The sequence below is a fragment of the Balaenoptera ricei genome, chromosome 17, assembly GCF_028023285.1.
Source record: "Balaenoptera ricei isolate mBalRic1 chromosome 17, mBalRic1.hap2, whole genome shotgun sequence".
NCBI classification, from domain to species: Eukaryota; Metazoa; Chordata; class Mammalia; order Artiodactyla; family Balaenopteridae; genus Balaenoptera; species Balaenoptera ricei.
In genome coordinates, this window is record NC_082655.1 from 77,033,452 (window position 1) to 77,049,558 (window position 16,107).

Here is a 16,107-nt window from a genome sequence, read left to right on the forward strand (position 1 = left end):
GACATGATGAACACACTTCATTTCATGCATGGCCGTGTTTTTCAGGCGAGATAAAGACTCAAAGTAATTACCATGAACTGAAACTTCTTCCTTGATCTCCTCTGGCAGCCGGCAGTCGGTGACTGCCTCGCTCTCTCAACAAAGACGATCGCCTTCTCCTCGGTGCCTGATTCCTCCTGTAACGTTACCAACTAAGCACCTCCACCGTGGCCAGAACGCAGCAGAGTATCTCTGTATCCGTGTCTCCAATGCAGCATAAAGAGTACTGTGGAAACCTATCAAACCGGCGAGCAGCTAGGCTAGCAGCCAATGAGGAGCGGCTCGGGCGGAATCCGGCACATGCTCTCTGAGGCTCAGGCTGTCACCAGCGTTTAGCAGGCTGCTAATCTAATTATAGCTAGTTTGCTAGCACAGAGCGATTGGAGCAAAGCACAGGAGCAAATTAAATTTTAATAAATGAAATCCCGCAGACAGAATCATCTTGATTTCCTGTCATTTTGAGGATTAATGTGTCACCTTATAAACCAGAAGTGGTTTTTAAAGTGCATTCTTGTTTTTCTTCCAATCTAGAGAAACAAAGAGTGGTTAAATCAATGTATGGTATAGCCAGTTTCCTTAAACTTAACAGATTCCAAAGAATATGAAAAATAATGTATATATATATATATATGTATAACTGAATCACTTTGCTGTACAGTAGAAATTAATACAACATTGTAAATCAACTATACTTCTATAAAATAAATTAAAAAAAAAAACTTCACAGATTCCAGCACTGAAGAATAAATAATAAAGTCAATAGTAGGAAGGTATTACTGGTGGTGCTATAAAATCTGAGACTTCACTTTATTCACCCTGATTAGCAATTTGCCACTTATTTGTCCTAAAGTGCTAATTAGTCTCTCAATATAGTTTGAAATGCCCATGGTGGAAATGTACTAATTTCCACCCATCGTGGAAATGTACTAATCAAGGTGTCAAAAATCATCACCTTGACTACAGTGATGAATAATAATTCAGAGGTACAAGAGATGGAAAAGGAATATCAGAAGTCATTGTAAAGGGAAAATTAAGGAAATCTGCCCACGGCACAACTTAATGGCAACAATAGTTCTAGAAGCTGAATCTTGCAAGAGGCACAGGAGAAAACCATGCATTCCAATAGCCAGGCTGCCTGGATCAGGTACTCCCTCCTGGGTGACTTGGGGCAAGAGGCTGGATGTCTCTGAGTCTCAGAGGCAATAGTGGGAGGCACCTTGCAGCATCACTGCCAGAAGCAATGAGTACTCAGCTCTCAGCGCAGGGCCTGGCACAGAGTGAGTTCTAAATTAAGCTATTATTAATAGCAGCAATCTTTTCACAATACCATAGTGTCTCCCTTCTTTTCTGGTGTCAGACTACTCAAAAAAGAAGTATCTAAACTTCTCCAGTGTACAGCTTTGTCAGAAATACCATTTAGAAGTAATTAATGGTGACAAGCCAAGAGCAGACTTGATTAATCATGAAGAACCATTATTGGTATTCACTGTAGTAACAAACAGTATTTCACCTACTTCTTTCTGGATATGCGTTAGTCACTAATTTCAGTTTATTCTATATGAACCAATCTTAAGAGGAATTTTCAGGAAATTGGGGTTTAAAATTGCATTTTGTTAATGATTTGCAATATAGATTAAATGCCATTATACATTTGAGAAAGTGTTTTCGATGGAATATAAATTGGGGCAAGTCTGTAATAAGGAGGTTGATTAAATTTAAAATGAGGCATTTATGTGAAAAGGGGAGAGGAGAGAGGTCAGCTAGTCAAATGCAACTTTTGTCCCCGTATCCATTTATTTACTTGTTTTCCCTTCAAGTCATTTCTTCAATATGTTCTACAAAATTAACAGTCCTCCAATGATATTAATCAAATCTGTTAATCTGTTAAACTTCTTTTCTGTAATTTCCCCAAATCGGTATATGTTCTACCAGTCAAGTTCCAATCCAATGATTACATGCAAACTTCTCATTTCTGTAGTTATGCTGTGCTTTGGTTTTTCTTTGAAAACCTTTACAGAAAGCTGACATGCTCAACAGGCATTATGATTTGCTCTGAGGAACCAAATACTCCCAGGGGTTAATTAGTAGCTGTGGAAAAAAATACTGACGAAGCGGCATCCTTCATCCTTCCATCTCTGGGTACCACAAACTGGATGGGAAATAAACTAAGGAAAGGAACAGCATGGCCCATAAACGTCAGGGGAAAGCACAGAAACTCATGGTCTATACATCCAAGAGTGAAAAAGTGTGTAGAAATGTAGACACAGACACCAACTGTGAGAAAATATGATAGAGACAGATTTCCTAAAATGACCCTCACATGTGCTACCTTGAAGCAGTGTCCATGTGGATTATGAAACCGCCGTCACCATTATCAGGAGCTAAAACTTCAAGAGGAATTGGCTTCAGTGATTTGGCCTAAGGCACCGCTCCCTGGAGGCTGCCGGGATACCGCCTGGTACCACTCACAGGCATTCGTCTGGGAAACGCTAGAAGCACTTCCTCTTCATGTAACAGACTGCTGGCTCAAAAAGGGGGCACTTTTAAAAAGCTGTTTGATTAATTTGTCTTGTTCCTGTTTTGTATAAGCCATTTAAACAGACACTTTGTTAAGAGAAAGAAGCAACTGATCCTTTCTTAGGTCTCAAGCTGAGAGCCCCTATGTTAGTTTGAAAGTGAGTAACAGTTAATTTCTGATCGTTCTATTGCCCCTCGGCCGGGGGAGCCTAGATTTTTTTTTTTTTTTAACCTCTGGAATGAGAGCTTTTGTCTTTGAACTTCAGTCAACTCTGCCTTGATTCTGAAAAATCAAAACTCAATGAAGAGTTTGGAGCACCTACTCTGTGTAAGGACCGTGCTGGACATTGGGGACCCTGCAGGGAGTTGGCAGGGGCCCCGGATTCTCAGTGGAGCTTCCATTCTAATGAGGCATAAACAGTAAGTGATGCATCAACCCAGGGGTAATTATGATGGGGGGCGAAGTGCTGCGAAAGGATACAAGTTGGGGTGAGAGTCTGGTCTGCAGTTGAAGGATGCTTTTGGCTGGGTGTGACCAAGAGAGCTATGAAGTCCCGGAGAGGCGGCTGGAGCCAGGGGACCCAGACGGAAAGTAGAGGCACAGCTGCAAACAGCAGACTCGGGGCGAGGAAAGGGTTTGGTCCGAGCCTCTGGAAAGCTGCGCGTTGAATGTATCCTCAACAGGAAGGATGTATCCTCCAGCCCCCCTTCTTTCTAGTTATCTTCCAAGTCCCACCCTCACTCACCCTTCTCTGCACGAGGCGTGAAAACATGTACGTTTCACACTGACTGCACGGGGGGTCGGGGGGGGAGGGAGGAGCAGGTGACAGTCACCCAGAAACGTCCACCCCACTGAATGGGGTTCTGCAAGTTCTGTTTTGATTCTCTAACCTTGGAGGACGAGGAAAGGAGAGCCTGTGTATCAAGAAGGGCCATGTACAGAAGTTGAGACACAGATGTAGAGAACAAACGTATGGACACCAAGGGGGGAAAGCCGCGGTGGGGTGGGGGTGGCGGTGTGCTGAATTGGGCGATTGGGATTGACATGTAAACACTGATGTGTATAAAACTGATGACTAATAAGAACCTGCAGTATAAAAAAACAAACAAAAAAACAACTAATACTAAATTTTCTTTGGGTTATTTGTATGGAAATATGCTAATATAAATGTTTCAGACATTACATGAAATTTCTAAAACTCTTGTATGTTCTGGTATAATGTTATAAGTCATAATTCTAGTTATTACTTTAAAATGTATATCTCAGAAATAACTAAATAATAATAATAATAATAATAAAAAGGAGGGCCATGCAGAGCGCGGTGACAGTCTTCTTCCCTTGGGAAAGAAATCAGGGTTCACGTACGCAGAACGGTTCTAAGCCCACGGCTCCAAGATAACTGTAGACTGGTCAGAATACTCCCGCCAGAACCGGCTCAGTTTTGGTTGTTGGTCAAGCTGCGTCTTGCCGGAAGGGACCCAGAGATCTGTCTCTGCTCGGAGACCCGACCGCGCGCTGGGCCCCCAGGGCTGGGGTGCCTCCGCCCCGGCCAGCTCTCCTCCCCCGGCTCCGCCGAGGCAGGAAGGAGGGACCAGCACCCAGGGGGGTCCCGGGGGAGCCAGAGACCCCAGCCCCCGTGAAGCGGGGTGGGCCGGAGACCGTGGCATTTCCACGGTGATGGTTCAGGCCACCAGCGGGAAGTCGCCGCCGTGGGACCGGGCAGCGATGCCAACACGCGGCTCCCCAGCCCACGCGAGGGGCTCCGGGCCGCCACGGACCCCCCTCCAAGGGCGAGACGGCAGGGCCCAGGCTGCGGCAGGGTCCTCCGGCCGTCCGGGCAGGACGGCAGGTGAGGAAGCACCGGGGCGTCGGCGTCGGGTGCCCCTTCCTTCTCTGTTCCTAACACCCGCACATCCGTCCGCTTTCCTTCTCTGTTTTCTCTCTCTTTCTTTAGCAGCATGTGGCATAAGGGGATCTCGGTGCCCCTGCACCGTGGCCGGGCTGGGCAAGGCTGAGTCAGGCTGCCTCCCCGGCAGGGCAGCCCTCAGCTCCCTCCCCTTTCAGGTGCTCAGCGACCTGCTCCGTTGACCAGGACGTGTCCCCACCGCCTGAACGGGGCCTCGCATGGGACCCTGTGGGGTGAGTCCCTTCCAGGGCCCCTGGGGAGTCCCCCGCTGAGGGAGGTGACTGTCTTCGGACCATCCTCTTGCCGGGCTCTGTGGGGCTTGGTGTAAAATCCAGGTGCACATCTTCAGCATCTTCTCAAGCCTGGCCCCCACTCTGTCACCTTTTTTTTTTTTCTTTCTTTTTCCTTTTTTTTTTTTTGCAGCATCACTTCGCTTGTGGGACCTTAGTTCCCCGGACCAGGGATTGAACCCGTGCCCCCTGCAGTGGAAGCTCGGAGTCTTCTAACCACTGGACCGCCAGGAATCCCCTCTTTTGTTTTCTTCTAAGGATTCACATTTCCTAGTACTGGTGAAGTACCGGGAATGATTTTAAATAACCAGTAAGATTAATCCTTAACATCCTCACTTGAAGCTCTTAAGAAATGGAAGTTTAGAATAAAGAAGAGAGGGTTGAGAACCTAAAATACTAAGGGGACACTGCTTCATTAATTCAAGAAATGCATATTGAGCACCTATGATGTGACCATGGGTTGGGATGTGGCCCCTCCCCCCGAACAGAGCTCACCAGTGAGGGAGACAGTAAACACCCGGGAGCCTGCTGGAGGGGGATGGGCTTCAGCAAAGGAGCCACACACTAGGACAACACTGAAATGCTGTCTCAGGCCTTCCTGGCAGGCTTTGTCTTCAAACGTGGAATTCTGTCCTTACCGTTCCACTGTGTTCACCACCCCGCTTGGCCAGCGACAAAGCTGGGACCTCAGAGACGTGGGCCTGGGGACACACAGCGAGACAGAAGGTTGGAAGTCGGGTCGAGACCCAACTGGGGACGGTCCTGGACCCTCACAGTGGGAAGAGCAGAGACTGCATCTTTGTTTTCGGACGACTTACTGACGTTATCCGCTATATATGGACATATAAGCATACGAATTTTTCTCCACAAACTAGAAAAAATGACTCTTTTATATCTTCACCTCAGACTTTTCACAGAAAATGGGGCCATCTTGATATGAATGTTATTCAGTGTGGTGTGTAAAGGCTCTTGGCCAAAAAGAAAAAAAAGATTATGTAAAACAGAAAGGGTTTTCTGAATTTATTCGGCAAACATTGGTGCTGTTTCACGCGGGGCACTGAAACATGAAGCTAAGTAGAAAGGCCTTGGCCTCAAGGCGCTGAGAAGGCGGGTCCGGAGGCGGGCACCCCTGCAGTTAGGCACACTCGGAACCAGACGAGGGGCATCTAGCTCCACCACTCACGGGCACCATGACCGCGGTCACGTCACCGAGCCTCATGGGTGTCCCGCTGTCCTCATCCAGCAGGTAAACCGACCAGCAGAACGTTCTCCCCAAGGTTTCTGTGATGACGAGACATGAACTCACATGGAAAGCACCGAGAAGGCTGCCAGTCACCGGGCAACACCCGGAGTTGAGAAGTCGCTATTCCTCCTCCGCTGGGGCCTGGAACTTACTCAGTTCTCAAACGGGGTTCCTTGGTATCTAGGCCCTTCCTCCATCTCGTCATAATGACGCTTAACTGGTGTTTATTTAGCTCCTATCATTTGTCAGGTACTGTGCTAGGATGAGGACATGGACCCTCCAAACCAGGGAAGGAGCCAAATAAAACACCACCAATGTGGGGCTTCCCTGGTGGCGCAGTGGTTGAGAATCTGCCTGCCAATGCAGGGCACACGGGTTCGTGTCCCGGTCTGGGAGGATCCCACATGCCGCAGAGCGACTGGGCCCGTGAGCCACAACTACTGAGCCTGTGTGTCTGGAGCCTGTGCTCCGCGACAGGAGAGGCCGCGATAGTGAGAGGCCCGTGCACCGCGACGAAGAGTGGCCCCCACTTGCCACAACTAGAGAAGGCCCTCGCACAGAAGCGAAGACCCAACACAGCCAAAAATTAATTAATTAATTAATTAATTAATTAATTTAAAAAAAAATGTACTTAAAAAAAAAAAGACATCACCACCAATGAAATGAACCAAGTTTTCAAACTGACAAGGAAATTTCACATTCACTTTTGCTTTGAGTCTCTCCTAAATGCTGTCAGGGAGGTGTTCTTACAGTTTTTCTCATTTTAGAGATGAGGAAACCAGCCCAGGGCAGTTACAGGTTTGCTCAGGACTCCAGACTCAATTCCTTCCTATTTTGCTCCTCTTTTCACTAAAACCATGTTTGTTCCAACACACAAAAAATGAATTATTATAACCCGTGAGTATAGAATTAAACATTATTAAATATTATTAAGTAATCTGATATATAATAATTATTATAATCTAATAATTAGATATAATAATAATATTTAGATACCATTATCTAATAAGAGCTATGAATTAGGTGGCAGAAGTTCTCCTGAGCTTATTAGCGTCCCTTCTGTTCTCAAACTGTACCATGTCTTCTGAATGGTGCCAGGTATCTTCTAGGACGTGAAAGTCTCTGTACTACCAAAAGGACCAGGATTAGACTCTCTCTATTGACCACTGGATAATTCCTACAAAACCTTAAATTATAATAAGTGGATTAATGTCCTAAATTTCAGCTCTGTCTTCTAAAGTGGAATGCCTACACATTTCAGTTAAATGCAGTTTCCTATAGCTATAAATAGTTCTGCAAAGCATCAGTACCAGTTCTGGAATGTAACTCTACTACATGTATTGTCCAATATCAGGGCATATAATCTTGCATGGGTAACGTCTGTAAAGCATCAGTACCAGTTCTGGAATGCAACTCTACACGTATGGTCCAAAATCAAGGCATATAATCTTGCATGGGTAATGCATGCTGCTATTTTAAGTAAAAACTTCATGGAAGAACTTCAAGTATGCATGGCATGAATGTTCATAATTATGTTTTAACATTACTAATTTTGAAAGATTAGGCTCTTATCCAAACAAATATGTAAATATAGAACATAATTTGGTATGAAATTCATCTGGGGTCCTTATGAAACTTTTAAAGTCAGTAGAGGCCAAAGAATAGCTGTCTTGAAAAATGTCATATCAGAACTTCGGAGGTTACAGTCTGAAGGATACTCTTTGAGAGAACTACGTTGTTAGAACAATATCATCATATATTTCTCACCTTCTATCCCATTATTTTTTATCCCAGTTTAGCCACTTTCCAGCTGGTAACCTTGGGTAGATTACTTAACTTCCTCATGCTTGAATTTTCTCATCTGTAACATGAGTATGATGATGATGTGTAATTAAATGAGTTAATATATATAGAAAGCATTTAGGGAGTGCTCAGCATTTTGTAAATGTTATCTAAGTTCTCTCCACTTGGCTGATGGCAAAATTAGAACATCCAGGCCAAATGATTTTAATGTAATTAGAAAAACTGACCCTCTGTAGAAAAAGAACTAGATAATAAAAATAAATAACTATCATGCATGCCCTGAGCACAACCCAGATGGGAAATGCTATACTGTTAAGAGTTTGTTAATAACATCTAGAAATTCTGAAACTTATATAAGCATGACTTCTTTTCTGTGACAATTTGGAAAAACTTCTTGAAAATTTTACAAATATGTATACCTTTCCCCTGGCCACTCACTTAGGGAAAATCATCCCCAGGAAATAGTTGGGATCATGTGCTAAATTAGAAATGATTAAGGACATGTGCAAAAAAAATACAAGTAAGGAATTTATCACAGTATCCTTTATAGAGCCAAAAGAAAAGAAACAAAAAAAGAAACAAAAATCTTATTCAACAATAGCTACTACATAAATGATGGCATATAAATAAAATGAATGGAAGAGTATGCAGCTATTCAAAAGTGATACTATAGAATAATATTTATTAAATGGAAATATAGCTGAATATTAAGAGAGAGTCAAATCGATGTATATTATGATTCTATTTTTGTTAAAATTATCTCTCTGTGTATACATGCACATACCTCTGTGACTATATACGGAGAAAAAGTCGAGGGGCAAATGTGAATAGTTTTTATCTTTGCATGGTCAACTTGTCCAAATTGTTTAATTTTTCTACTGTGCTACTCATGCTGAACATAAATTTTTAATTAAAACTTGATATTTTTCCCACTCCCACCCAAGGAAAAGAAAAAACTAATAAGGGTGGCAAGTTTTTAACGAGTGGCCCCTCTAAAGTCTCAGGCTTGGAGGCTCTGCTGCCTTCCCTGGTCATCGACTCTGGCCTCCAGCTAGTCTACAGGATGCAGCTCAGCTTTTCTAACCAGCTAGTAAGCAGCAGTCTCAGCAAACACGATGTTGATGTACTAATCGATCCCAGCCAGAACTCAAACCATCACGGTGGGAACCGAAAGTTCAGCCTGGATTGTCAGTCAATCTGCTGATGATTGTTAGGCATTAGGGCCTCTGCTGACACTACAGCAAGTCCTCACTGCTAAGTACTGTACAGCTCAGACATTCCTTCCCTGAGATATTTGGGTAATTCTCTCCTTTTATCTAAAGGCACTCTTATGCACTTAAAAGATAGGTCCAGGTTTAAGCGCCTGGAAAGAAGTGATGGAGAAAAAAAGGAAAGAAGTGATGGAGAAAAAAAGGAAAATAATTTCTTTGGATATAAAGTTAGATACATTAGCGTCACTGAAGACTGACTGGCACCTTGGCAAGTTTCGGAAGCTTGTGGATTGTTACCTACTCTAGTAGGAATCAAGTTTAAAATAAGGTAAAGCAAAGCAATCACCTTTCAGTGTGTCTGCCTATACTGACTCTGTTTTTGCTTTCACAGTTTGAAAAGTCTTGTGAACCATAGCGCTCATTAACAGATAATGGTTCCAAGGTTTTGTTAGAAAGATATTTCCATTTACATATGTATATTTTAAAGGTAATTTTATTATATCTAGGGACCAATTTTTAAAGCTCTACAATAGAAAATAATGTGCAAATGGGATTTATTTAACAGAAATTTGCCTTGAAGCAAACTGAGCTCTGTTCTATCTATACTGTTAAGTGTGTAATTACCTGTAAAGCCAAAAGCCAAGAATTTTTTTTTCTTACTGAAAATAATCGCCCCCCCCCCCCCAGTTTCTTTTTTGAATGTTAACTTTTTCATAATGGTTTTCTGAATCTGGATTCCCTAGATTTCTCCTGTTTCTATTTTCATATGTAGAGATCCTTTTCTATGTTTTCTTTTACAGCAAAGAGACAGTTTTTCATTATGTAATCCTATTCAAGGCAGGGACAATAATTAGGTAAGTTTTTTCATTTAACAAATGTTATTCTCCTGGAAAGTTTACCACTCAGTGATTTGAACAGAAAAAATACAGCGTCCTTCAAGAATGAGGAAGAACTTACTGAAGAGAAAGAATCCTTTGAAAATATGAACATCTGAATAGTTTCTAAATAAAGCAGAAAATCTGTGTCACTTATTTAAGGTCCTTTCTTGGGTTAACAATGTTTGCTTTATGGACACAATAAAGAAAAAAGTTGTCCCTCTAAACGGCACTGAAACAGTTTGTAAATCTCTGGTGATGTTTGCAAGTTATTTCTGCAGATGTGGGTTCTCTCTATGTAGGGCACCTTTCCTAAGGCCAGTATCAGTGTATCAGGGAGAACAAGCACATAGAAAAGATAAGCTTCACTGCATATTACTTTTATCGTGTGTACATTATTATAAGCTTTGAAACTGGAAGTGATTTGAAGGACATTAATTCACCTTAAAGGAAACTTTCTTGGGCTTCTCTTTTACTTTATTTTCAAAGTCAGATTACAAGCTAATTTAAATTTCAAGTATTCAATTACATTCCTCTTGAATGACTGCCCCTGATCTTTGCCAAGTCAGTGTTCCCATTCAGGGCGAAGCTATTTTAATTCCACTGCAGGCAGGTCTCCTAATGAAGAGGAGAGTTTAAATTCCTCTTACATGGAAGCGCACATGATAAATGTTTTTTATCATAAAGTCTGAGTCAAGCCTACACAAGTGGGTTTTTTTGTACTAAATTATATAGAAGGGTTTTAAATGACTATCCCAGAGATGTTCTGCCATGGGAATAAATGGCATAAAGGACCTGACAGGTTAGTGTAAAAGCACTGCAGGAGTCGGCAGGGCAGAGACAGAAACTGCCCACCTGACGTCTTGATGGTATTTTGCACCTTTTATAGAGTAAAGAAGCTTTTGAAGTGTTAATCATCTTCCTCCAAAGGTGTAAGCATAATCTTCCCATTTGTTTTTAGTGCTGTTTAAGAACAAAAATAATTTGAATATGTGATGTAAGTCAGTACCAGGCTTTAGAAAGATGGTACCTCACCGGGTTATCCTGAGAGTGGGGATGGAGGAGAAGTGGGTGGTTCTTACTTAATTTTATTTTGTCTACAATGGGCATAGCTCATCCACATAGAAGAGTGGATCCTGGCTTCCCTGGGTGAAGTAAATAGAAAATCTGATTGCTCCTCCAACGGTAGTGATGGGTGGTCCCACTGATGAGAATCAATACTCCAACCCCTGGAGATGGTCTCGGTGAGAGCCAGGGTCCTGCAGAGATGAAGCAAGGGACTCCTGCCCCAAGCCCTAGCCTGGGACAGGCCAGGGGAGGAAGGAGAGAGAAAAAAAAGTCTTTTTTGATTTGTAATTACAACTTTCCTTAAAATGTCCTCATTTTCAGCAATGGAACTTATACAGAATTTTTTCTATTATTTTTTTCTTGTTTGAAAAATAACAATTTCTGTCTTCCCCAAAGATGCTGACGCTGTGTACTTTTTGGAAGGATGAAACCAAAAAAAACCCCTCTGTTGGCAACCAAGAGAAAGCAATCTTAAAGCACTGATATTTTAAGCACTGGTGAGTCTTAGTTGTGTGAAATTAACTGGAATTTCAATTAACCTATGGTCCTTTTTGATTTACTAGTTTGGAGGCTGTTCTGTAGTCTGTGCTCACTCATGCCTCCATACATGTTTCTTTTCAGCATGACTCTCTGACCTAAATTGCAGTGAAATGGACTGCATGACACCAAATTTTTCATATCTGAACAAACTGAAGTCATCCAACTGCAAAACGCAGTTCACCTGCAAAATTCTTGTCAGAGTCATCCATTAGCGATGTTCTGCATTTTGGGGAAATGTGTGCTACAGTGAGGAACCCAGACGGTGGTTCCCCTGAGTTCCCATGGATAAGAAAGGATTGTCCTCCCAGAAGAGGACGGGAAGCTCTTCCATGAAGACACTGAAATTCCAACACTGTGGTTTAATAAGGATAAACAAGTTAGACCAATGAGGCAGAAGGGAGAGAGAGCTCAGAAACAGATCCACAGACTTACAACTGACTTTTCACAAAGGAACCCAGACAATTCAATGAAGAGTGAAAAGCCCTTTTTCAACAAATGATGATGAAAAATTGGATACCCATTTGGAAAAAATAGTAAACTTTGATCCCTACCTCACACCTAAAATATCAACCTGAGATAGATCAGAGACCTAAAAGTTAAAAACTAAAACTATAATGCTTCTAGAAAAAAAAGCAGAGGAGAATATTTTTGCAACCTTGGAGTAGGTAAAAATTTCCTAGAGTCACAAAAACACTAACTGTAAAAGAAAAAACTGACAAAATGATCTTTAAAAAAATTTTCAACTTCTGCTCATCAAGACACTGTGAAGAAAATGAAAAGACAAACCACTAAATGAGAGAAAATATATCCTATACATAGATATGAAAAAGAACTTTTAGCCAGAAAAAAATAAAGAGTGACTAATCAATAACAAAAGGACATACAATCCAACTTTAAAAAAAGGCAAAAAGTTGAATGAACACTTTGCAAAGGAAGATACACAAAAGACCTGTGAGTATATGTAAAGACAGTCAACGTCATTCATCACGAGGGAAATACAAATTAAGCCCACAATAATACACTATTCCATAGGCACTTAAATCACTAAAGATAAAGAGACAATAGCAAACATTAGCAAGAATATGGAACAAATGGACTCTCACACACTGCCAACAAGGAAGTCTGAGTTAATCAAACACTGACCCCATTATCTGGCAATTCCACTAAGGGGTATTATCCAAGGTAGAGGAAAACGTATATCCATAAAAAGACTCATTCAACAATGCTCATGGCAACTTTTATTCAAGATGCCCAACTGGAAACGATCCAAATGCCCAATAACAGAAGAATAAACAAATTGCAGTACACGCACATAATGAAATAAATATTACTCAGCTACTGATACAACAACAAGGATGAATCTCAAAGACACGATGAATCTCGAAGACATGGTATGGGATGAAAGGAACCAGTACAAAGGGTATTCACTGGATGATTCTATCCATATAAATTTAAAAACACATAAGACTAATTTATGGTGATAGAATAATAATTTTTCCCTGGGTGGAAAAGGGGGATTTGACTAGAAAGTGGCAAGAGAGAATTTGCTGGGGTGATAGAAGTGCTCCATGTCTTTATTAGGGTGGTTACATAAGTGCATGTATTCGTTAGAACTTACCAAACCGTACACCTAAGATCTGTAAATTTTACCTCAAAAAACAAAACAAAACCCATATTGTATTAAAAAACAGTAATACCAATATAGTCTTGCTACAAAGTTTTGAAGAAGGTTTCATTACTGACTTGACATCCTAATGAAATTATTTATATCTCAAATTCTTCCGAACCTTTCAATCTCTTATTTATATGTAGTATGCTGTGTATACACAGAGAAAAAAAGGGTAACTCAATTCTACGTGATTTTAAACGACAGTTAAGTTTATTCATTTGAATGTCATATTGCGCCTTTATATTATTACTTTATCAGAACCTTAGAATATTTTTTTTGATTCATAGGCCCTCAGTTCGTTTAAAACCATGAACCGCTGTTAACATCCACTTAAAACACCTTTCTTTTAAGTTATTTTTACCTCTTCAGCTTTTACCAATTTTTCGTAAGGGAGGTCAGCTTTGACCAATTTTTCTTTTATTTGTTTCATGTTTGTCAGAAAGCAGTTTTCCAGAAGATATTAGTATATATTTTATATGAATATAATTATACAATGGGCTTTTTTTCCCCCAGACTGACTTGTATATCACTCACAAAAGAAACTCACAACTAAGCATCTTCAGGCCAAAGGAGGCTTTAATAACAGTCTTGAGTTTGAATATCCTGTTTTTTCACGAGTTGTATGAATTTAGGTTAAATTATTTAATTTCCTTAAGACAATTTCTTCTTAAATAAAAATGGTTGTACCAATAGCTATTTCATAGCTTCAAAAAAAGGAGGCGGGGGTGGGAGCTGGGCCCCTGCAGCTACTGAGGTGGTGCCCTGTCTGCAGAGAATGTAAACAATAATCATAAAGCCCCTTGCAGACAATTCTAAAGCAGATCAGGAATAAAATACCTGTCCCCATGGGGCAAGCCGCCCCCAAAGTCACACAGCCTGGCAGCCCCTCTGAGGGCCCAGAACAGCTTACCTTCCTTGAACACTCCCTACGAGCCTGGCCCTGAACTAAAGCCCATTAATCATTTAATCCTTGCGACGGTTCCATGAAGCAGATACCACTGTCACCACTTTTCAGTGGAGGAAAGTGGCTGAGAGGTCGGGAACCTTCTGGAGGCTACTCAGGCGGGTGGTGGGATGCGGGTGGGGCTGGCAGTCAGTCCAGCACCTGCCTTTGCGCCAGGAAGCTGCACTTGTATTTCTGAGCTTCCAGGCCTTCACCCCTCCAGTGATGGCGAGGGAGCCGCGGTCAGAAGGGGGGATCTCGATTAAGACAGTTTTGAAGAATTTGGATCCTCAAGCGTGATGCGCAGCAGGACGAGAAAGAAGAACAATTACAAGGGCACAGCCTCCAGTTCGGCTCCTACACTCTAATCCCCCAAGGTCCGGGGAACAGAGAAGAGCAGGCTTGCCCCAAACGGTGCACTTAGCTACCTAAATGTGCCCCACGTGTGTGCATGTGTGTATATGTATGTGTGCACGTGTGTACATGTATGCCTGCATGTGTGTGCGTATGTGTATATGTATGTGTATATATGTGTATGGATATGTGTGTGCGTATGTGTGTGTATGCATGTATGTGTTTATGTGATTGTATGTTTGTATTGTGTATGTGTGTATGTGTATATGTGTATGGATGTATGTGTGTATGCATGTGTGTATTATGTATGTGTATATGTATGTGTGTATATGCACATGTGCGCGTGTGTATATGTATATGTGTGTAAGTATGTGTGCATGTGTGTATGTATATTGTGTATGTGTGTATATGTATATGTGTGTATGTATACATGTCTATATGTGTGCACATGTGCACGTGTGTATATGTATATGTTGTAAGCATGTGTGCATGTGTATGTATATTGTGTATGTGTGTATATGTATGTGTGTATATATGTGTATATGTGTACGTGTGTGTGCATGTGTGCGTGTGTGTGTAGCATGTGTGTATGTATATTGTGTATGTATGTATATGTGTATGTATATGTATGTGTGTGCACGTGTGTATGTGTGTAAGCATGCATGCACGTGTGTGTATATATGTGTGTGTGTGTGTGCATGTGTGTGTGTACGTGGGCACCCCCAGCCCCTCTCAGGTGCTCTACCAGCAGGCCAGGCCTTTCCTCAGCCTCACTGGTGGGCCCATGGCAGGGGACCTGCGAGCTGGCCGGTGCTCTCACTGAGGAGGGCCATGACCAACCGAGGGGCCGACAGAGGACAGCAGAGCCCTCCAGGCAGCCCACGACCGTCAGAGCGTGTTTTCAAGGTGGTGAACTCGGCCCTCAGCCATGGTGTGTACGTGGCTATAAATCAAGAGGTGATTAGATTTTGCAGCATTGAACCCAACCCTTCTGTTGCCCTCATTTAGTGGCCCTGGGTGGAAAAGAAAGGCTGACCCTTCCCACTGAAAACGCAGGCCTCTTCACTCTGGCTTGTGCTCCGCCTTGGCCCCCAAAGCACCAGACAGCCCTGGAAAGCACATTCTCTCAGGGTCCAGGTTCAGTGACAACACCCTGCAAATGCACCAGGGATGGGGATGAAAAGACCACTGGGAGAGAGGGGTCTGTCCTCATCGTACTGGAACCCACATTAACAACCACAAGCTGGAAAATGCAACAGCAGTTCAAATAAACTACGCATCAGTGTGAAAATTTAATTAACCTATCAGAAAAGCACCGAAACCTTCACAGACATGTGTACACACAGGAATCTATGCAAAAGAAGCTCTCATTTGATTTTAGTCAAAGCAAACTCAGCCTTCAGTGTAAGCTATAAACATATCATCTTGGGCAATTTATAAGGGAGCCCTTGGGAGACGTGTGAATTTTGCCTTCCCAAAGATCTTAGTTTTAAATGTGATCAAGCCCAATGAAAATGTAATCTGATACTTAGGTTCACACAGAAATGTCAGTGTTCTCTTGTAGTGTGACCTGATGTTTTTATTTTACATTTCCACACATTATGCTTCTTAAGTTAAATAAGTTTTGATAACCTGTAGAAATTGAAAT

The 16,107-nt window shown here is 42.1% G+C and overlaps 1 protein-coding gene across 4 annotated transcripts in view; it reads right to left on the bottom strand.

The window, feature by feature from the left end:
• Nucleotides 1-16,107, bottom strand: part of FAM110B (family with sequence similarity 110 member B) — a 102,179-nt gene that overhangs the window by 62,979 nt on the left and 23,093 nt on the right. Inside the window, exon 3 of one of the 4 annotated variants that reach the window (XM_059901215.1) lies at nucleotides 72-566. The exons of the other annotated variants lie outside the window; for them this stretch is intronic. The gene's annotated coding sequence lies outside the window, so the exon portion shown is untranslated. The remainder of the gene's footprint in view (nucleotides 1-71; nucleotides 567-16,107) is intronic. 4 annotated transcript variants of the gene reach the window in all.